At 42.9% G+C, this 23,821-nt stretch overlaps 1 long non-coding RNA gene across 1 annotated transcript in view; it reads right to left on the reverse strand.

Annotated features, from left to right (window-relative positions):
• Positions 1-366: 366 nt before the first annotated feature.
• LOC130276577 (uncharacterized) overlaps positions 367-23,821 on the reverse strand; it is a 55,748-nt gene continuing 32,293 nt past the window's right edge. Inside the window, exon 4 of the long non-coding RNA XR_008845174.1 lies at positions 367-1,237. This is a non-coding gene — a long non-coding RNA (uncharacterized LOC130276577). The remainder of the gene's footprint in view (positions 1,238-23,821) is intronic.

Below are 23,821 nucleotides of genomic sequence, written 5' to 3' on the forward strand. Positions count from 1 at the left end.
TTGCACGGTACTCATCAGTGAACAGGACAATTTGAAAATTAGTCTTCATGTATTTTACAGCCCAATGCAGCAGTTTCTGCTTGTGAATAGTGTTGAGCGGCATAGGCCATATTCGAATTCGCGAATATTCGCAAATATATGGACGAATATTCGTCATATTCGCGAATATTCGCATATTCGTAATATTTTCATTTTATTTTCGCATATGCGAATATTTACGTATGCGAAAATTTGCGTATGCAGAAATTTGCATATACAAAAATCAGGTAAGCGAAAATTCGCATATGCGAAAATTAGCATATGCAACTTTTCGCATATGCGAAAATTCGCACACCAGTCACACAGTAGTATTAGAGCTTTCTTACACCACATAAGCTGGAAGCAGAGATGTGTACTGTGAAGAAAAAAAAAATAATAATATTCGTCATTACGAATATATAGCGCTATATTCACGAATATTCGAGGACTCTACACCTTGATGTCCGTGGGACTTCAGAGGCACCAGCAGCTTCAAATATCTGTTTGCTGCCATGTAATTGTATTTTAGCAGCTGCTCTCTTGATCCGATGCATGGATCTGGCAGAAATCTTCCTCAATGTGCCTTTATCTACACGAACCCGTCTGTGCTCTGAATCAGCCACAAATCTCTTAATTGTGCGATGATCACGCTTAAGTTTTCATGAAATATCTAATGTTTTCATACCTCGTCCAAGGTATTGAACTATTTCACTCTTTTCGGCAGCAGAGAGATCCTTTTTCTTCCCCATATTACTTGAAAATGGTTCTCTGCTTAGTAATGTGGAACACCCACCTTTAGTAGCTTTTTCTTAAATTGGGCTCACCTGGCAATTTAGTTATCACAAGTGTCCGAGATTGTTTTCAGTGATCAAAAGAGCCCTGAGACACAATGCCATCCATGAGTTAAACTGAAAAACAAAATATTTAATATTTGTGACACTTAAATAGAATTTGCATAATAATTTAGAACAGGGGGTAAATTACAGCTTCCCATATGTTTCAATAGTCTCACCCTCTTTATAGGTTACCCATACCAGGTTAACTTTGTCCTTGAATAGAAACCGAATAAGTAGGTTACACTTTGCTTTGTATACTAACTAATTCTCAGGTACCAGACTCTGGTGGGACAATTCACAACACCAAAAATATAAACAGTCATAAGATTACATGACAGCACACTGTAAGTGGTTTTCCAAGGTCCAAATTGTGTTACACATAGCTGAAAGACAAAAAAGAACAAGAAAGTGAGTAAAAGGCCAGTCTTTGTCAATGTTTTGCCAGTTTATAATTATAAATTTTCAAAGACATTACAACCAGCAAATAAATAAAGTGCAAAATAACGCAAGGCACAGTAGAAAGAACAAGCGTACATATACAGAATTATCAAGCAACAATCGGGAACATAAGAGCACAAGAGGCACTTAGAATAATAAATATGCTGAGACCTACAGGAAGTCAGCAATAATCAATGGGAGCTATGGCCAAAGCCATCCAGTGAAAAAGCCCATGATAATGGTAAGACAGAAAGAAGAAAAGGGGGGGGGGAGGAGAATCTTACTCTCGCAACACCACCCAGTACTTGTCAAACAGCAAAAAGAAAACAGTCAACTGACCTATCAACCCAGGCTGCAAGGCCTTCCGGAACCCCTTCTCTTTATCTATAAGAATACCATAATGATGGTCATTGACCATTATCCCTAACTAGCTCTAAAAGTACAACTGATTTCTTCCATGAAGTCGCAAAAGCAATTTTAGCTGCCAAAAACAAAAAAGTTAATTTACGCCAGAAATACATTCATTCAATAAGGCATAAGTGGGAGACATAATAACATTAACCTGTGTAAGAGAGAAAAAAAATCCATCTCCAGAAGCGACAAACATTGGGGGAGGTCCATCTTGTTGACAAAGCCATATGAGGGCTTGTTTTTTCACATAATTTCATATCAATATTTGCCATAATTTAAGGGGAACATTTCACTCACTGATTCACTTCTTGTACTTACACTTTATTGGTTCTTTTTTTGTATTGGATTTTAAATATGTTTATAAGAAAATAAAGCAGTACAACTGGATGACAGAGTCAAAATCTATATTCTAGTAAGAATAAACTTCTCGAGGATTCTGGATTCTAGAGTATATCTGCCATTTTTATAATATGGATTACATTTTTTGGGAGAAAATGAGAAAGTAGTAAATCCACTACGGTTGTTTTTTTCTTAAGTATCCATTGCATGGTATAAAGTATATCTTAACTTAGTCTACAGGTCATTCCAGTTGTGGTAATACAAAAAAATATATAGTTTATTTTATATTTTACTATTTTGCTAAATATAACTATGTTTATGAAGAATAAAAAACATGTTTGTATCATTGCAGGTCAAGAACTAGGACTTTATTTTTTACCAAGGTTAGCTTGTTTTTGTGGATGAGATATAATTTCTATTTTTACCATTTTGAGATACATTTAATTTATTGATTGATTTTCATTAAAAAATTTTAGACGTTGAAAACATGCAGTATAGATACAGAATTACCTTTGTCCTATCAGTCATTCCAACTGAGACGGATTCAAATATGAATTCTTTATGTCTTCTACTTAGTTGTTTTTACTATTTTCAATAAATAATTTATAGACATACGATCATCTGACTGCACCTGACACCTCATTACACTGTATTCTTACTATGTAGACAGCATTATTTTCCAATTTGGGACTTTACAGCTGTTGCACAACTCTCTCTATGTGTGAATGGCCTGAGGAAGAGAGGGTTCACCTCTTTAAATATGTAGTTTATTGTACAATATGTATTATATGGTTTTTTTCCCACTTTGGTCCGTAATCGGTTAATTGCTATGCCGGTAAGTGCCATTTAGCACTTGTTCTTCATTTCTTGGAATTTCCTTCATGGTTTCTCACTATGTGTGGGCAGTCTACAGCTGGAAGTTATATTTTGCAAAAGTTGAAAAATTATTATATATATATATATATATATATATATATATATATATATATACTTTGTTCTTACATTAGGGTACAGTATATAATGTGTATGCTGCAAGTAATTTATCTACCATTACACCATCTTATACCCACAGTATAACACACAGACCAGTTCCCCACTATATTGTCAGATGCAATAGCCTTAGCAGCATAGTTTAACACGCCATAGGCTTAGCTACACCAGCTCATACCCAGTTACAACACGGCTGGCCTAGATACACCATCACAATGTCAAACATGATAGGCTTAAAGGGCTAGACAAATTCCAGGCACCAGAATGCAATGGTGACTGAAATTTTCATCTAGGATTTTTGTTAGCCCTTACCGAAGTGAGTGTTATGATGCGCTCGCCGCTTTTGAGAAAATGGGTGAATCCTAGTGTTAGAAGGAGTGTGACCACTGCATTCTTCTAGATTTACTTTGAGTTATTCTAGTGACCTGGTGTAAATCATAGCAGATAGAATGAAGCTTAGCGAGTGCTGTATAGGCAGATTTATTAAATATGCCGAAAGGAAAGGCAGCAAGAAGTTTACTTAAAGGGGTATTCCAGGATCTTTTTTTATTTCACTGTGCTACAGGGGCTGTATAGTTAGTGTAGTTCATAATATAGGGTCTGCACCTTTGTGTGACGGTGGTCTTGCAATTTTACTGTGATTATCGCCCCAATATTTATATTTAACAGCATACAAAATTACTCAGGGATTTCACAGGTTGCAGTGCATTGAGAACTTACATAACTAGTCAGGTCATCAAAGGGAGTATGTCCTGCTTCAATGGGTGGAGCGACCTCTGGGTGGGAGAGAGTTCATTTTGCAACAGCTGTAGGCACCCTGATCAGGAAACACTGGTGTATTGCATTGAAAGGATCACAGGTGTTTTTCAATGGGTGGGGTGGCTGATGTGTGGGAGGAAAGTGACTGTCACGTACCGGCAGGATAGGTAGTGGATCCTCTGGACCAGAGAGGTGATGGCACGAGTTGTACTGGAGGACCGGTTCTAAGCAGTTACTGGTCTTCACCAGAGCCTGCCGCAAAGCGGGATGGATTTGCTGCGGCGGTAACTACCAGGTCGTATCCCCCAGTAACAACTCGACCTCACTGGCAGCTGATATAGCGTCGTACACAGGGAGCAGGCAAGAGCGTAGTTGGACGTAGCAGAGGTCAGGGCAGGCCGCAAGGGTTCCCAGGCGAGTATACGGTAGCAACGGGTTCGGCAACTGGCAAGGCAACAATCACAGTAGGGAACGCTTTCTCAGAGGCACAAGGCACAAAGATCCGGCAAGGGCAGGAAGGGGCAGGTGCCTTTTATGGGAAGTGCAACAAGGGGGACCTATGAGTGGAGGGTAAATCCAATATTATTAACATTTGACCGCTAAGCGGTCACTAAGACCCTAGATTTCCCACCCAATATAAAACTTAATGTTTAATGAGCCAAGATTAAAATAACCTCACACATATTGATCCATAATGCATTGATTGGCATGACACTGCATGCTATATTAGGTGAATTGAAAAAATAGATTGTGGCTGCAGTCCACAATCTATAGTGTGAGACAATTAAAAATCTAACACATTGCCCGCCCGCCCGACGTTTCGCCACAGGCTGTGGCTTTATCAAGGGCTAAGAGGCACATTGAGTGGTTGTATTGTGTATCACAGTTTCTATAACAATAGCCATGTGCGAACCAAAATGCAATGAAGGTAATAATCGGCTAAGTGCCGGCGCATATGTCTTTCGCGCAGTTTCCTGGTCAGTGGCTGTATATGACTAAGTACTCGCGCACGTCCCTCTGCGCATCAGCACTGCGCATGCGTCCATACCGGAGGTCCGGGAATCTATCAGTTAGCGCAGGACTAATGGCGCACATACGTGGACAACTTCCGGTACCAATGAGGAGTTCAGAAGTATGGATGGACTCTGCTGGTTGGTCAAGGATGCTGTCAATCAAGTGAATTTAGCAAGATGCATCCTGGTCTAAATTCTATTGGCCAGGAAGCGATCAATCAATAGTCTGCACGGGATTGTGACCAATGAGATGTCATGATAATACAGGAAGTGACATGTTTCAATGACGTCAGAGACAGGAGGTTATTTAAACCCCTGCAAGGCTTGTTTGCACGCCATTTGCCTCTTAGCCCTTGATAAAGCCACAGCCTGTGGCGAAACGTCGGGCGGGCGGGCAATGTGTTAGATTTTTAATTGTCTCACACTATAGATTGTGGACTGCAGCCACAATCTATTTTTTCAATTCACCTAATATAGCATGCAGTGTCATGCCAATCAATGCATTATGGATCAATATGTGTGAGGTTATTTTAATCTTGGCTCATTAAACGTTAAGTTTTATATTGGGTGGGAAATCTAGGGTCTTAGTGACCGCTTAGCGGTCAAATGTTAATAATATTGGATTTACCCTCCACTCATAGGTCCCCCTTGTTGCATTAACTAATTGGAGTTAATCACTCCTTCTTGTGGACCGTCAAGCTTATTATGCACTGATGGCTGGATTTCTGTCCAACAAACCTAATTTAGAGCACTCTAAAGCTGATGCTGCTCATGTCTTTTCACTTCAGAATCTCCCCATTAATCAAGTTGATATAAATTCAGCTTTTAGGGATCTACAAAAAACCTATAAACAATACTATCGGTCTTGGTGGGAGATTGCTAGTCTCGAAACATATCTTCAGCAAAAAATTGTTTACCGTGGCTTAAGAATTAATATCACCCCTAATTCACATCAAAACGAAACTGAATTCATACAAGGTTGGCAACAACTTCTAACTGAAAACTCCTTACGTATGTTACAATATCTATTAGATTTTGAGAAGGTTGCATTTACAAAAATTGGTACACAGTTGGAAACACAAATTAGTGAAATTCAAATATTTCAAACACAACCTGAGTATCCCTTATTAGAGGAAAAACTTAAAAAACATCTGGAAGTGATATTAAAGAAAGGAAACATAGAAAATACGTACGGGACAAAAGGGATTTTGAGACAGGACAGATTTATTTAAAATCACAACAACAAGATTTTCAGGGTAATAGATATACAGATATTTCTGATTCTGAATACTCAGGTACTGAGGATAGTGCTAACGTCCAGAGTGGCCCTAAGAGGCTTCACCCTAGATCGAGATCTAGGAGCAATAAGAGACGTCAACCTTATAGGAAAAATACGGGCACTTTTAAATCTGAGAGTACCCCTAAACCACAAGGCCATCCACAACCATGCCCACCTTATACTACTCAAGGAGGTGGTCATCCCTCCATGCACTCACATGGATTATTATCCTCTGTTATATCCAATCCTGCAGAGGTACAAATGACCCCAATGATGACTGGTCCTATAGCAACAACAGCTGCCCCACGGGTACCTGGCATTCCAACGATTACCCATATGGGAGGATTACCACAGAATCCCCCTCATCCTTTTTTAGAACCAGGGGTCCAATTGAGGGATCGCGACAAATGGGGATACAACTCAATTCCCAGACAATAACTGATACTACCAGTGACCAATTGCAAATTTGTAACCTGTCATCCCTAGTTTTGAATGAACATCATTTGTCTGTATAACAAAAGGGGTTATCATTTACTCCTACACCACCTTGTAACATTTTCACTTGGATTAAAGATATAAATTTATTTGGCAGGAAGCTTGCCTTACATAAATTTCACAAAAACCTTGCTACTAATCCTGCTGTGAACAGACAACAAGACCAGCAAGTTGTTACTATGCTAGAACAGCTAGAAGAAGAAAGTGAGACAGGAATTGTTTCAGTTGAAGCTCCCTTTTCCAATCTTAAACCCAAGTCAATTTTCACACCATCCTTGTCACAATACTCTAATATCGATACTTTTGTCAAGATGGTTACACATGAGATCAGTTCCCTAAGGTCAAGGACTCCCCATATTCCATCTAATTTATCTATAGAAGAAATCCGAGCACTGGAGGAAATACAACAAAATAATGAGATTGTTTGCAAACCTTCTGATAAAGGAGGTAACATCGTCCTGATGGATAAAAGTTACTATAAGGCTATGGTAATGAGATTGTTGAATGATAAAGATACTTACCGTAAACTTGACCATAACCCACTTCAGGAGTTCAATCAGAATTTACGTACAATTTTACAAGAGGCAAGAACAGACCAATTGATAACAGAAGAAGAATTCAAATATCTCTTTAATCCATCGCCAACAATAGCTACCTTTTACGCCCTTCCCAAGGTGCATAAACGGAGTTCCCCTATCCCTGGCAGACCCATTGTCTCAGGGTGTGATAATATCACACAAAACATTAGTCACTATGTAGATCAGTTCTTGGCCCCCTTTGTTTCCTCCCTTCCGTCCTTTATTAAGGATACCAAGGATACTGTGAAGAAATTACAGGAGATCACATTCCCTCCAGGTACTCTCATAGCCAGTTTGGATGTGGAATCTCTCTATACAAACATCCAACATGAACAGGGACTTAATGCTGTACAATATTTCCTAACTACTAAAGGCCTTCAGTACACAGCACACAATCAATTTGTTTTGACTCTTTTACGTTTTCTACTCACTCACAATTTTTTCCTTTTTGATAGGCACTTTTATTTTCAGTTGAAGGGCACTGCTATGGGCACTCCTTGTGCACCGAATTATTCTAACTTATTCTTAGGGTGGTGGGAAGACACTCACGTTTTCTTTGACACTTTTCAAGAATTTAATTCTCACATTTTATTTTGGGGTCATTATATAGATGATATATTGATTTTTTGGGACAGCACTACACAATTATTTCAATCCTTCGTTCAAGCACTTAACACTAATCATATCAATATGCACTTTACTTCTGAAATTCATGATAAATTTCTTCACTTTCTTGACCTCACTATCACCATCGATTCACTTGGTCACATTCACACTTCTATATATCGTAAACCCACGTCAACCAATAGTTTTCTTAATTGGAAGAGTTATCACCCTGTACCATTGAAGAGAGGTATCCCAATCAGTCAATATCTACGAGCCAAAAGGAATTGCTCTGATCCTCTTAAATTTCAACAAGAATGTGATCTCCTGTATAGACGCTTCACCAATAGAGGATATCCCAAGAAAATCCTCCATAAGGCTTATGCCAGAGCTAGGGCTACTCCAAGATCTGAATTATTACGTGATCACAATTTGGCTAAAGACAATAGTGGCCAAAAGATCATTAGGTGTATCGGAACTTTTGATCAACACAATCAAAAAATCATGAATATACTAAAGAAATATTGGTCTATATTACAGGTGGACAATGACCTTAGGGAGGTGATCTCTACTCACCCCTCTATAACTTATCGTAGAGGACCTAACATTCAAAACCAAATAGTTAGGAGTTTTTATACAGAGGAGTCTGTATCCAGTTGGTTGAAATCATCAATCCAAGGATCACACCCATGTGGACGGTGCAATTTTTGTAAATATATGCCACGTACAAAAGAATTCTCTAATCCGATTGATAATCGGAAATATCAAATTAGGGATTTCATTACCTGTCAGACGATGGGAGTAGTGTACTTAGCTACATGCAATTGTCCTAAAGTTTATGTAGGAAAGACAGTCCAACAATTGCGTAGGCGCATTTCAAAACATATAAGTACTATTAACACCTATCAAGATACGCCAATTGCTAGGCATATGAGGACTGTACACAATGATGCTCCCTTTGAATTACGTTTCTGTGGCATTACTCAGTGTAAACTGGGTCCGAGACGTGGCAATCTCAACACCAGACTGCTTCAAGAAGAAGCCCGATGGATTTGGAGATTAAAATCCCAAAGTCCAAATGGACTGAATGAAGGCTTCACCTATGCAGCCTTCTTGTAGGACAGGAATCATTCATTACAATCGATACTATACAGAAGAGCCCTTATGAGCCTTTACTAATAATTATACTCATGATTAACTTCCGTTGATGATATTAATTATGACTATTCCCATGCAGAATATGACGAGTACTAGTCATCTTTTACTATTGATCACATGATCTTAGCGGTATTATGAATAATACTCCCTTGACTTGATGTTTTATACCACCGTTGCCAGGTTAGTTGTCCCATTGTCGCCAGATAGTAACTAATTTAGTGTTCTCTAATTAGGTTAACGATACTCCTGCTGCGCAGTCGTGTGTTCACATTGAGTGGTTGTATTGTGTATCACAGTTTCTATAACAATAGCCATGTGCGAACCAAAATGCAATGAAGGTAAAAATCGGCTAAGTGCCGGCGCATATGTCTTTCGCGCAGTTTCCTGGTCAGTGGCTGTATATGACTAAGTACTCGCGCACGTCCCTCTGCGCATCAGCACTGCGCATGCGTCCATACCGGAGGTCCGGGAATCTATCAGTTAGCGCAGGACTAATGGCGCACATACGTGGACAACTTCCGGTACCAATGAGGAGTTCAGAAGTATGGATGGACTCTGCTGGTTGGTCAAGGATGCTGTCAATCAAGTGAATTTAGCAAGATGCATCCTGGTCTAAATTCTATTGGCCAGGAAGCGATCAATCAATAGTCTGCACGGGATTGTGACCAATGAGATGTCATGATAATACAGGAAGTGACATGTTTCAATGACGTCAGAGACAGGAGGTTATTTAAACCCCTGCAAGGCTTGTTTGCACGCCATTTGCCTCTTAGCCCTTGATAAAGCCACAGCCTGTGGCGAAACGTCGGGCGGGCGGGCAATGTGTTAGATTTTTAATTGTCTCACACTATAGATTGTGGACTGCAGCCACAATCTATTTTTTCAATTCACCTAATATAGCATGCAGTGTCATGCCAATCAATGCATTATGGATCAATATGTGTGAGGTTATTTTAATCTTGGCTCATTAAACGTTAAGTTTTATATTGGGTGGGAAATCTAGGGTCTTAGTGATCGCTTAGCGGTCAAATGTTAATAATTTTATGGGAAGGACACAGTGGGAGGTGAGGAACCAGCGCACTAATTAACGGTGCGCTGGCCCTTTAAATTTACTGAAGCCGGAGCGCGTGCCCTAGAGAGCGGGGCCGCGTGCGCCGGGATACAGGAGAGCAGAGCGCCGCGCGGGGAGCGGGTGAGGAGAACAGGGATGTGGCGCTTGAGCGGGGACCAGCCCCCACGCTAGCCGCGTCTCTGCCACTGTGGGACCAGCGCTCGCGGCCAGTGAGTCTGACCGAGAGACGCCGGGAACGGAGGGCAGAAGCAGCGGGCGCTCCGGTCCGGAGGTGATGACCGGAGCGCTCGCTGTGACAGTACCCCCCCCCTTAGGTCTCCCTCTGTTTTTCCTTTTTCAATAGATTACCCCTTGGGGCAATCCAATAGTACCCTAATTTCCCATATACCAACTAAAATCCATATACTTTAATAGAAACTAATCAAAGATAAACCACACATTTAAAAAGTATCAGAGCAGTATTCCTTGGGGTTGATCTACTGTCTTGTGGTATCTCTCTTACTGAGATCAATTATAGATCTCTGTCGCTGAGTGTGCCTGCAGCTCACACTCTGCTTACTCCGGAAACTGCTCTGATATAGTTAAAACACCCTACTCTGCCCCCCCAGGCATGTTTTGCTACTATGTAGCTTTGTCAAGAGATTGTGGACAGCGTGTACCGGACTCTTTATTACCTCTGTTTGTGTCGTCACATCCCATGCCAATTACTTCCCATCCAACCAAATCCTTCCTTTGTTGTCCTTCCCCTCTAATTGGTACAAATCCCTGAATGACGTTGGCTTCCTCCAATGAAATCTTGATTCGTTTCTCCGAATCTCATTGGTTTTGAGTTAATAGATATCTTAACCAATCAGTATCTTTGTTTACTATTCTCGTCATATGCGCGTTCTCCCATGCGCCTGGACTTAGTCTCAATAGCGTTTCTTCTCATCTGCGCACTCCCATGTGCACGAGCTGTTTGTTTTCAGAAGCGGAACTCTCAGGTAAATGAATACCTCCTAATTCTCTCTCTGCGCACTTCCATATGCGCGGACTGTTAGTATTTAGATACCAAAACTTGAGACACTTTTATAGGAGCTAACTCTCCTCTCTCTACACACCAGTGTTATTATAGATTGGTTGTCTCTAGAATAGAATGAGATGATTTTTTAGTTCCATCATTGTATTAGATGAATATTGAGTTACCAATCAGAACTCGTGGAAGTCCTTGACATCATTAGGTAAGGTATAGGATCTTTTGAGAGTCACAACATCGGATTCCCAGGGGGGAATAGTATAATGTTTATTTTTTTTTTTTTTTTTTTGGGGGGGGGGAGATTTTGATAGAGAAGACTATTGCTTCTCTTAATGATTGGTCTATTTCTATACATTTTTTTCTTTTTATACATATGTTCCTTTATGTCTCTCTTCTTTTGGATCTAGGGAGTTTTGGAATGATTTTAAAACTTATTTTAGAATTGTTGTTTTATAAAAGAAGACTAATTATACTAGCTTATTTATCTATGAATTGGATCTACTTGCCTGTACTCTGTTTTTTGATTCAACTATATTTTATTGGGGACGGTGGGAAATAAAATTAAAGTATAATTAGTATTCTTTTATAAAACAACAATTCTAACATAAGTTTTAAAATAATTCCAAAACTCCCTAGATCCAAAAGAAGAGAGACATAAAGGAACATATGTATAAAAAAAAATGTATAGAAATAGACCAATCATTAAGAGAAGCAATTGTCTTCTCTATCAAAATCTCCCCCCCCCCCCCCAAAAAAAAAAACAAAAAAAAATTATACTATTCCCCCTGGGAATCCGATGTTGTGTCTCTCAAAAGATCCTATATCTTACCTAATGATGTCAAGGACTTCCACGAGTTCTGATTGGGAACTCAATAGTCATCTAATTCAATGATGGAACTCAAAAATCATCTCATTCTATTCTAGAAACAACTAATCTATAATAACATTGGTGTGTAGAGAGAGGAGAGTTATCTCCTATAAAAGTGTCTCAAGTTTTAGTATCTAAATACTAACAGTCCGCACATATGTAAGTGCACAGAGATAGAATTAGGAGGTATTCATTTACCTGAGAGTTCCGGTTCTGAAAACAAACACTATTGAGACTAAGTACGGGAGCATGGGAGAACGCGCAGATGACGAGAATAGTAAACAAAGATACTGATTGTTTAAGATATCTATTAAATCAAAACCAATGAGATTCGGAGAAACGAATCAAGATTTCATTGGAGGAAGCCAACGTCATTCAGGGATTTTTACCAATTAGAGGGGAAGGACAACAAAGGAAGGATTTGGTTGGATGGGGAGTAATTGGCATGGGATGTGACGACACAAACAGAGGTAATAAAGAGTCCGGTAAACGCTGTCGACACTCAGAAGCCCCATACCTCTTGACAAAGCTACATAGTAGCAAAACATGTCGGGGGGGGGGGGCAGAGTAGGATGTTTTAACTATATCAGAGCAGTTTCCGGAGTAAGCAGAGTGTGAGCTGCAGGCACACTCAGTGACAGAGATCAATAATTGATCTCAGTAAGAGAGATACCACAAGACAATAGATCAACCCCAAGGAATTCTGCTCTGATACTTTTTAAATGTGTGGTTATCTTTGATTAGTTTCTATTAAAATATATGGATTTTAGTTGGTATATGGGAAATTAGGGTACTATTGGATTGCCACAAGGGATAATCTATTGGAAAAGTGATTGGATTAACCCTCCATATACTGGTCTTGACCAGTGCATTGATTTTCTGTCTCTTTTTGGCACCAAGAAAGTTGAGGATAAGACTGCGGTCCAAGATGTTATTTTCAGGCTCCCAAGACCTCTCTTCAGGCCGCAGCCCTCCCAGTCGACCAAAAAAAATCTTTTCCCCCGAATGAGCTTGGTGGCTAGGATTTCTTTAACAGTAAAAATATCTGAGGTACCAGTGACAGGGGTGGGAGAAAGAAGTTTAGGAGAGAAGCTATTAATGATAGCAGGTTTGAGAAGGGAGACATGGAAAGAGTTATGTATTCTGAGGGAGGGAGGAAGATGGAGCTGGTAGGACACCGGATTAATGCGGCTCTTGACTCTAAAGGGACCCAAGTAACGGGGGTCCAGCTTGTAACTTGGTACCTTAAATCTGATGTACTTCAAGGAGTGCGAGGAGAGCCACACCTTGTCACAGGGACTGAATTTCGGAGGAGTTCTACGACTTTTGTCGGCCTGGAGCTTCATACGGGCCGAGGCCTTGAGGAGGGCTGCGTGGGTCTCTCGCCAAATAGAAGTGAAGTCCAGAAGGACAGCTGGTACAGAGGAGGGGGCGGAGGTCCTAGGCAGAGGAGGCAGAGGATGACGGCCATAAACCACAAAAAATGGAGACTTATTGGTTGCGGAAGATTGTTTGAAATTATAAGAGAATTCTGCCCAAGGGAGTAAGTCCGACCAATCATCTTGGCGGGAGGACACAAAATGGCGTAGATAATCTCCCAGAGTCTGGTTTACCCGTTCTACTTGGCCGTTGGACTGAGGGTGATACGAGGAGGAAAAATTCAGCTTGACTACGAGTTGGTCACAGAGAGCTCTCCAAAACTTGGAAACGAACTGCACCCCACAGTCAGAGACGATGTGTCTGGGAAGACCATGGAGGCGGAAGATGTGTAGAAAAAACTGTTTGGCCAACTGAGGTGCAGACTGAAGACCAGGCAGGGACACAAAATGAGCCATCTTCGAAAATCGGTCAACCACAACCCAAATGACTGTCATACCACGGGAGGAGATCAGTGATAAAGTCCGATGTGTGACCAAGGAGTCTCTGGAACAGGAAGGGGCAGAAGAAGACCCGCAGGTTTCTGACGAGGAGTCTTGTCACGGGCGCAGATCGCACAGGACTGGATGAATTCTGTGACGTCTCTCTCTAGCAAAGGCCACCAATATCTTTGAGAAATTAATAGAAGAGACTTCTTAATTCCAGGATGACCGGCAAAGAGGGAAGCATAACCCCACTTGAGAACTTGCAACCTCTGACGAGGAGGAACATAGGTCTTACCCGGAGGAAGAAGCCGCAAGTCCACAGGAGCCACCGAGATGAGACATTCTGGTGGGATAATGTGTTGGGGAGTGGTTACGTCACCCACCACATTTGAAGGGCATCTGCCCTGATGTTCTTGGAAGTGGGACGGAAGTGAATCTGGAAATTGAAGCGGGCGAAGAAGATAGACCAACGGGCTTGGCGGGGATTTAGTCTCTGAGCAGACTGGAGGTAGACTAGGTTCTTATGGTCCGAGAAAATGGTCACAGGGTGAGGAGCACCCTTAAGAAGATGTCTTCACTCCTCCAAGGCCAATTTAATTGCATACAGTTCTCTGTCCCCAATAGCGTAATTCATCTCGGCGGAAGAAAAGGTTTTAGAGAAGAAGCCACAAGTTATGGTCTTGCCCCTGGAAGACTTCTGAGTTAATACGGCTCCAGCTCCCTCCGAGGATGCATCCACTTCAAGATAGAAAGGTTTGGAAGAATCTGGCCGGGAAAGAACAGGTGCAGATGCAAAGGCAGATTTCAGGGACTGAAAGGCCTCTTCAGCGTGAGGAGACCAGGTCTTGGGATTGGCACCCTTTCTAGTAAAAGCCACAAGAGGAGCCACCAAGGTGGAACAATGAGGAATAAACTGTCTGTAGTAATTAACAGAACCCAGGAATCTCTGTATGGTTTGGAGACCAGAGGGGCGTGGCCAGTCCAGAACTGCAGATAGCTTGGCTGGATCCATTTGCAGACCTTGGGCAGAGATGATATACCCCAGGAATGGCAAGGAGGTAAGCTCAAACAGACATTTCTCAATTTTGGCGTAGAGGCGGTTACTTCTGAGTCGGGTGAGAACTTGTCGGACATGGACTCGATGTTGATCCAGATTGGATGAAAAAATAAGGATATCATCCAGATATACTACAAGACAAGTGTAGAGAAGGTCCCGGAAGATGTCGTTAACGAATTCCTGGAAGACTGCAGGTGCGTTACAAAGTCCAAAAGGCATCACTAAGTACTCAAAGTAACCGTCCCTGGTGTTAAAAGCGGTCTTCCAATCGTCTCTTTTTCGAATGCGGATCAAATTGTAGGCCCCGCAGAGATCCAACTTGGTGAAAATCTTGGCTCCTCTGAGACGGTCAAACAGCTCAGAGATTAGAGGCAGAGGGTAACTGTTTTTAATGGTGATTTTATTGAGTCCTCTATAGTCGATTCAGGGACAGAGAGAACCATCCTTTTTACACACAAAGAAAAAACCGGCTCCAGCAGGAGAAGAAGATTTCCTAATAAAGCCTCTCTGTAAATTCTCACGTACATAGTCCGACATAGCCTGAGTCTCTAGAGGTGAGAGAGGATAAATTCTGCCCCGAGGCGGAGTAGAGCCCGGTACCAGGTCAATGGGACAATCATAAGACCTGTGAGGAGGAAGAGTCTCCGCTTGCTTCTTACAGAAGACGTCCGCAAAATGGTGATAAGGCTTGGGGAGACCTGATGGCAGAGGCACTGGCGGGATTCGTTTGATAGGAGCAGGCTTGAAGCACCGGTCAGAGCAGGAGGAACCCCAACGCAGAATCTCTCCGGTGGACCAATTCAAGACAGGACAATGGCGTTGCAACCATGGTAAACCCAGCAGGAGTTCGGAAGAGCAGAAGGGAAGAACAAGAAACTCCAGAGTCTCGGTATGGAATATCCCAATGTCCATCCCCAGGGGCTGGGTGCGGTATTGTACCGTAGCAGACAGTCTCTCCCCGTTGACCGTAGAAATAAGGAACAGCTTGGGCAGACGGGTTATAGGAATTTGATACTTGTCGACCAAGGAGGCGTGGATGAAGTTGCCGGCTTAACCGGAATCCAAGAAGGCAGCAGCAGAGAAGAAGGACTTGGACGAAAGGAACAACTGCACGGATATAATGAGACGTGGAGAGGAAGAATCCACACCTAGTAATGCACATCTGTAAGTCCTTAAGGAAGTGTTCGGTACTGTGTAAACACAGATTCTCGTCTCTACGGCGACTCCGTTCTTGCAGGGTCAGGCGAGACCGGTCCACCTGCATGGCCTCCACAGCGGAAGACCCAGAGACAGGTAGAGGTGGACGCTGGAACACAGGAGTCAGACGAGGGCAGCGTTTAGGACAAGTTTTTTCCTTCTCAAGATGGAGTTCCTCTTGTCTCTCGGAGAAACGTTTGTCGATCCTTGTGGCTAGCAAGATGAGGTCACTCAGGGTGGTAGGCAGGTCACGTGGTAGCACAAAGAGCTTTATTTTTCCAGTTCAGCTCGGAGGCAAGGGTGCGGAACTGGATGGCATAGTCACCAACAGTAGAATTTCCTTGGGACAAGTTCAGCAAAGCAGTCTCGGCAGAGGAAACTCGGGCAGGTTCCTCGAAAACACTACGAAACTCCTGACAAAAGCTCTGGACGGATGCGGTGGCTGGATCAGCGTGGTCCCAAAGCGGTGTAGCCCAGGCCAGGGCCCTCCCGGAGAGTAGACCGAGGATGAAGGCTACCTTGGCTCGCTCAGACAGGAACTGGTCCGACAGTAGCTCGAGGTGAAGAGAGCACTGTGACACGAACCCTCGGCATAGTTTAGGATCTCCGTCGTCTTTGTCAGGTAGGGACAAACGGATTCTGGACCCAGTGGCAACTGCAGGCGGAGATGATGCAGCAGGTGCAGACGGAGGAGCAGGCTGTTGCTGAGCAGGCAGGAGCTGTTGTATCATAGCGGTCAACTGGGCCAGCTGCTGACTTTGCTGGGCCACAATGGAGGTGAGGTCCGCTAGACTTGGCAGTGGAACATCAGCGGGATCCATTGCCGGATCTTACTGTCACGTACCGGCAGGATAGGTAGTGGATCCTCTGGACCAGAGAGGCGATGGCACAGGTTGCACTGGAGGACCGGTTCTTAGCAGTTACTGGTCTTCACCAGAGCCCGAAGCAAAGCGGGATGGACTTGCTGCGGTGGTAACTACCAGGTTGTATCCCACAGTAATAACTCGACCTCACTGACAGCTGATATAGCGTGGTACACAGTGAGCATGCAAAAGCGTAGTCGGATGTAGCAGAGGTCAGGGCAGGCAGCAAGGGTTCAAAGGCAAGTATACGGTAGCAACGGGTTCGGCAACTGGCAAGGCAACAATCACAGTAGGGAACGCTTTCTCAGAGGCACAAGGCACAAAGATCTGGCAAGAGCAGGAAGGGGCAGGTGCCTTTTATGGGAAGGACACAGTGGGAGGTGAGGAACCAGCGCACCAATTACCGGTGCGCTGGCCCTTTAAATTTACTGAAGCCGGTGCGCGCGCGCCCTAGAGAGCGGGACCGCGCGCGCCGGGATACAGGAGAGCAGAGCGGGTAAGGAGAACAGGGACGCGGCGCGTGAGCGGGGACCAGCCACCACGCTAGCCGCGTCTCTGCCACTGTGGGACCCGTGCTCCCGGTCAGTGCGTCTGACCGAGAGACGCCGGGACCCCGGAACGGAGGGCAGAAGCAGCGGGCGCTCCGGTCCGGAGGTGATGACCGGAGCGCTCGCTGTGACAGTGACCTTATACTTAAAAACTATGGAAATATGGGATGTGTAGTTTAGGGAATGAAATTCGACAGGAAATACACAGTTCTGGCAGGTACATACTACTAAAATCACCTTATGGTGAATAACCCCTTTAAAGGGGTACTCCGGCGCTAAGAAATCTTATCCCCTATCCAAAGGATAGGGGATAAGATGCCTGATCGCAGGGGTCCAGCCGCTGGGGACCCCCGTGATCTTTCACGCAGTACCTGTTACCGTTAACCCTATTCCCCCATATATGCTTGATGGTACACAACTATGGTTCTTTATTAACAGCATCTTGCTTCATGGAAGGCACCCTCTGCCACACTTGGCCTAATCACTGCTAAACGCTGCTTTGTGCTGAGGTTGTGCTCAGAGTAGTTGCTGGCTTTAACTTGTCCTACAGTGGTTCCTCAGTGATGCTGTCCCCTCAGCCTAGTGGCATTTCGTAGAGTTCACCTACCAGTTTAAGTTGCTAGGATCTGTGCTTCTTAATGTCCTTGTAACCACAAAGTCACTACCTGCTACAGAATTACTTTTAACTATCCTCAGCCCTGCTTTCCAACTTGAAATTGCACAGAAAGGAAACAAAAAATGGGAATACGTGCCCCTTGTGTAATAGTACCGTATTTTTCGCCCTATAGGACGCACCGGCATATAAGACGCACCCAATTTTAAAGGTGCAAAATCTAGAAAAAAAGATTCTGCACCCAACATTGATCTTCAACCTGCAGACCTCCAGATGTTGCAAAACTACAACTCCCAGCATGCCCGGACAGCCTTTGGCTCTCCGGGCATGCTGGGAGTTGTAGTTTTGCAACATCTGGAGGTCAGCAGGTTGAAGACCACTGGAGGTAATACTCACGTGTCCCTGCCGCTCCGGACCCGTCACCGCTGCCCTGGATGTCGCTCCATCACTGTCGCCGCGTCCCCGGGGTGTCCCCGACGGTCCAGACGTCTTCTTCCCTGGGATCCACGCTCTCCGTTGCCGTCATCACGTCGCCGTTATCACGTCGCTACGCACGCCGCTCCTATTGGATGGCGGGACGGCGTGCACGACGACGTCATGACATCGAAGGAGAGCGCCGCCATGCAGGGGATCCCGGCACGGAGCAGACACCGAGGAGGCAGGTAAGGTCCTTCCCGGTGTAAGCTGTTCGGGACGCCGCGATTTCGCTGCGGCAGTCCCGAACAGCCTGACTGAGCAGCCGGGTTAGTGTCACTTTCTCTTCAGACGCGGCAGTCAGCTTTGATCGCCGCGTTTGAAGGGTTAATACAGGGCATCACCACGATCGGTGATGTCCTGTATTAGCCGTGGGTCCCGGCTGTTGATGGCCGCAGGGACCGACCCGATAGGTGTGTATTCGCCGTATAAGACGCACCAACTTTTCCCCCCCAGTTTTGGGGAAGAAAAAGTGCGTCTTATACAGCAAAAAATACGGTACATACGAAATCTGAGTGCATAAAATTGCACTTACGAAGTCGGGTTGTGCTTAGAGCACAACACCTTGAAGGGCCTTCAATATCTCAATGGGAGCTGCTGCTGTAGTTCGACCAGTAGAAGCTTGGCTATCCCTGTGGAAATGTACTTGCCTGACGAAGAATCTGTTACAGATTGGAAACACGTTTTTTGCTAATAAACCTATCTTGAAGTGGTACTCCAGGGAAGTTAAGAAACATAAAAATGTACAAGCCAGAGCTCTAGACCAAACAGAAATCAGACAGAAATCAGGTGGTGTTGTCTTGAAGGGAGGGGGCTAGGTCTCACTGAGGAGACAAAGTGGATCTAAAGATTACGTTTTTCTTTCACTTCCTGCATGAAAGTGACAGCTGAAAGAGGGATACTACTCTATATAGCTAATGAATGATATTTAGACAAATACATAGGTTGGTGAGAGGGAAAGGATGGGCTATGGGTTTAGTTCCCCAGAGTACCCCTTTAAAGAATAAGACTCAATTTCTTAGCTCCTGTTCAGTATGAAAAGACCACCACTGTGGAAAGTTCCCTTTTTCTACCTTACAACCTGCAATTACAGTAAAACAGAACAACTGAACGTCTTCAGGTAAAGGGGTTTTTCGACAACGGACACTTATTTCCTACTCAGAACCGAGATATGTGACTGACACCATTAATCTAAAGAACAGGACTGCAAAAGCCCATGTCTGAAAATAGCAAAGCACAGTACTTGGCTACCTTCAACACTCCTATAGACAATAAATGGAAAGGCAGCTGAGTATGCACACTGTCAGTCCATTCAAACAGGATTTTCAGGATTCATGTTCTCTATTTTCAAAATTGAAGGGGTCCTAGCAATTGGATTCCCTGTGACCAGACATTAAAGGGGTTATCCACCATAAGGTGATTTTAGTACGTACCTGGCAGACAGTAATGGACATGCTTAGGAAGGATCTGCGCTTGTCTTGGGGCTAAATGGCTATGTTGTGAGATTGCCATAAGACTGTGGCTAGCTTTTTGTGAACTGGTATTTCCTGTTTGAGTTTTTCATTTTTGTCTACAAATCCCATAATTCCATTTTCCTCCCTCCCACACATCAGCCACCCGACCCATTGAAACATAAATGAGCTGCATCCATTCAAAAGACCTGTGGTTTTCAATCAGGATGCCTACAGCTGTTGCATTAGTTGCAGATTGGTCTCTCTCCCACCAAGCGATCGCTCCACCCATTAAAGAAGACAGGCTTCCTGTCATCAGCTGACTAGTGAGTCAGGTCTCGGCCGCACGGCAACCTGGGAAAAATCTGAGACAACAGTAATTTTGTTAAAAATAAATATTGGGGTGAAAATAACAGAAGAATTGTGAGAAAACCATCACACACAGGTACAGACACTATATAATGAACTACACTAACTTTACAGATCCTGTAGTCAAATAGTCAAATAAAAATAAAATAGTCATAGTAAAATAAAAATAAATTCCTGGAATACCCCTTTAATTTTCTTATGAATAGGCGATGAGTGTCTATGGTGGCAAAATCCCTTATAATATTCACAGGCCACATCACCTGTCACACTTTAGTCTTGCTTAAGAACTAGCAGCATACCAGTTGCACCCGAACTGCACACAGAAGATGGAATACTTTTCCTCCACAGGATTACTTTTGGTAAAATTGACTACCCATGCCCAGTCCACATGTATACAGCACTGTGATGTATTCAGCTATTACTTTTCTCAACCCAACCCAGGCTTACCACAGAGTCCTTCCTACAGGTAACCTACTATAGGGACAAGGACTTCCTAAAGCAACATACCAGACACCTCCCTAAACCAGCTAACCGACTGACTTTTCATGACATTACTCAGACTTTACTGTACTCCAGCATTTTATCACTTCGTAAACGTATCGCCCCAGACAAACTTAATGCCGACCCTGATAGTCACCTTGTGCAGTGCCAATAGACATACTTCTTCCTTTTGATAGCCGAGCACTGCAGTAGTCAGCATCAAGCTCTTCCTTGGCCCCAATGATAGAGCAATATGCCAACACTTTATCAGATTAGCTATAGTGATTGGTAAGTGGTCCATAATTTTTACTGATCATGGACCCATGTAATTCTGTAGGAAAGGAGGTCAAAAATATATAAATCCAGTGTAAGATCTTAAAGCCAAGGCAAAGCAAACTTCTCTGGCAAGAGCTGGGTCAATGCACAGAAGGGATATTTAATCTAGCCAATTAAAGTATGCTCAGGACCAGATGATCATTTTGTCAATATAATTATTTCTTTAGTAGCTGTGGTATATTGATATTGCATTAGCCATAACAAACCGAGTCACGTAGATAGATGCAGGTTAACTGCAGTGCTAAAGCTTGTTTCACACATGTACACAAATGTATCAGCTGCAAAATACATCATTTCTGCTGTCTTCTTTCTTAAACTGCAGTACCAGTATAATAATACCCATACCTTCCTATTAGACCAATACCAATCTTGTTAGGTAAAAATGCTTATATTACCACTGTATATACATAATCAAAATTAACCAGCTGTCAATTGTGTTCTCTTTATCTTATGGTCGTTGTGGCCCTAGTAAGGGTAAAAGTCATAAATAACCCTTTTATTGCTGATTTACCTTGTAACTAGGGCATAATTATTAGCCTAACTTATTGGGGGAATACAGTCCTTTTACTGCAGAGTTGATCTGGGTTGCTTAGACCCAACAGCTCCTGCACCTTCACAGAGGCAGGAAGCGTCATGGCTGCTTCCTGTACTGTATCACTGCGCACGCGGAGCACCGTATACACAACAATCGGGAAGAACACTAATAAACCGTATGAATAATCAAGAAGCATTTAAACAAATTGGAGGTAAAGCTAAATGCAAAATAAAATAATAATTTGTGCTGCACCTCGGTTTGCCTTCTATAACCGAGGTCCAGCAGTTATCTCCAGCTTACTGACTCCTACGTGAGTTCTACATTTTGAAGAACAATGCTGCACTGTGCGAATATTTTGGCCTTGGTTCTAGCTGTCAATTCCTCAGCAAACAGTTTATCGAGCACATATTTAACTTCAAGTCTCATGTGTTCATTTCAGGCTATGGCAGGGTCTTTGATCCCCCAGTGGGTCACACATTATAATATGCTGCTACCTTAAACAAACAATAACAATGCTTTGGTACAGTCTGTCAATTTCTAAGTCCTCTGGCATTTTCACCAAACATTATTTACAAGTGTCAGCCTCTCGCCTACACCGTTCAGGAGTTTTTGGTGTGTTTTTACATTTTGAAGGTTTATTTTTGTACCCTATAACATAGTATCTTGATGCCAACATACAAAGCCAAGTTTGGCTTTCAGAATCCAAAACAGCTCGACTCTTGCCAAGCTTACTGTATCGCCTGCAAAAAGGGCAAAAAATAGTTTAGACTTGCAGACATTTGTTCACTTACCACACCAAGGAGACTACACCGTATTTATGGGGCAAAGTAGGCAGAGTGAGAAAGGCTGGACCTTCACAGGACAGCAAAGAAATAGGACATATTTTATGAAGGTCTATGCAGCTATAAGGTTATCGCAGGGCCTGCAATGCTGTTTAACCCAAAAATGATGAGGGTAATTGCAGTAGCGTAGAGGTGTCTCTTGTTGGAACATAGATTACACGTATTTTCATAGAAGTGTACAAGTTATGCAGTCACTGGAAAAAGGCAGAAATATACCTTGACATGACATAGTGATAACCACTGCCATTGGGTTGCTGGCTAAAGGTTGGCATTCGCTGAAATCATTCTGCCCAATAAGAACATCTCTGTTGGATTCAAATCAAGACTACAACTAGACAAGTCCCCATTATGTTTCATATTTTAAAGAGAAAATCTGTACAGCTCACACTGGGATAGAGTGTACTGAGGATAACTGTAAGGCACACCACCATATGTGCTAATAGATACAAGAAAAAGAAAAAAATGTGGGGAACAGCCCTAAAAAAGTATACCTTATAATTGAAGTGAGTAGAAGAATATGGATGTTAAGGTGTGGACATAAAGGTGATTTACATTACAGTGAATTATTTTAATAGAATACAATTTATTAACCCCTTCCCTCTCGGGTCATTTTTCATTTTTGAGACGCCTGCAGGGCCCTTGCTGTAGCTCCAATTAATCAATTGAAAATACAAAAAAATCGTGCTTAGAGGGATTTTACATAAATGTATGTAGTCATATAATATATGTGGCTGCCCAGTACGGGAGATGTTACCCCGTACCTTGCTGCCCTGTCAGACAGCCTCCTTCAGTGTCCCCAGGGCCCCTGCACCTGTTTCCCCCCTGTGCATGTGTTCTGCAGTGTATTGTATTATAAAATGTGTTTTGTCATGTGATTGTTACCCAGGAGCTACCAGTGACCAGGTTTAGCTGAGTGCAACCCCGCATACACTGCTTCCTTTAGTTCTTGATCCAGGGGGAATTTATTTACCCTCGTATAAAGGTTTAAAAGAGAAAAATAAGAACATTCTGGCTGTTTGCGGACACCAATAGAGGGATCTAAAGAAACAGCTTGATTGTCTAGCAAGTTGTTGCAAATTTTTATTTTTATTTTATCTACAATAAAAAACCCAAGCAACTTCATGGAAGACTACCATGCCGGTAAAGTTTGTATTAGTTATTGATATTTAATCATGGATGAAATAAAGATGTAACTGTTTTATGCAACAACTTGCTGGGCAATAAGTTATTGCCCCATGTAGTTTGCCTACCCAAGCAAAGGAAGTCCAAGCTGGATTTGAAGCAGTCAATAAATGGGTGAGCTGGACTGAGATGTGTTGTAT

The sequence above is a fragment of the Hyla sarda genome, chromosome 6 (assembly GCF_029499605.1).
Source record: "Hyla sarda isolate aHylSar1 chromosome 6, aHylSar1.hap1, whole genome shotgun sequence".
In the NCBI taxonomy this organism is placed as follows: Eukaryota; Metazoa; Chordata; class Amphibia; order Anura; family Hylidae; genus Hyla; species Hyla sarda.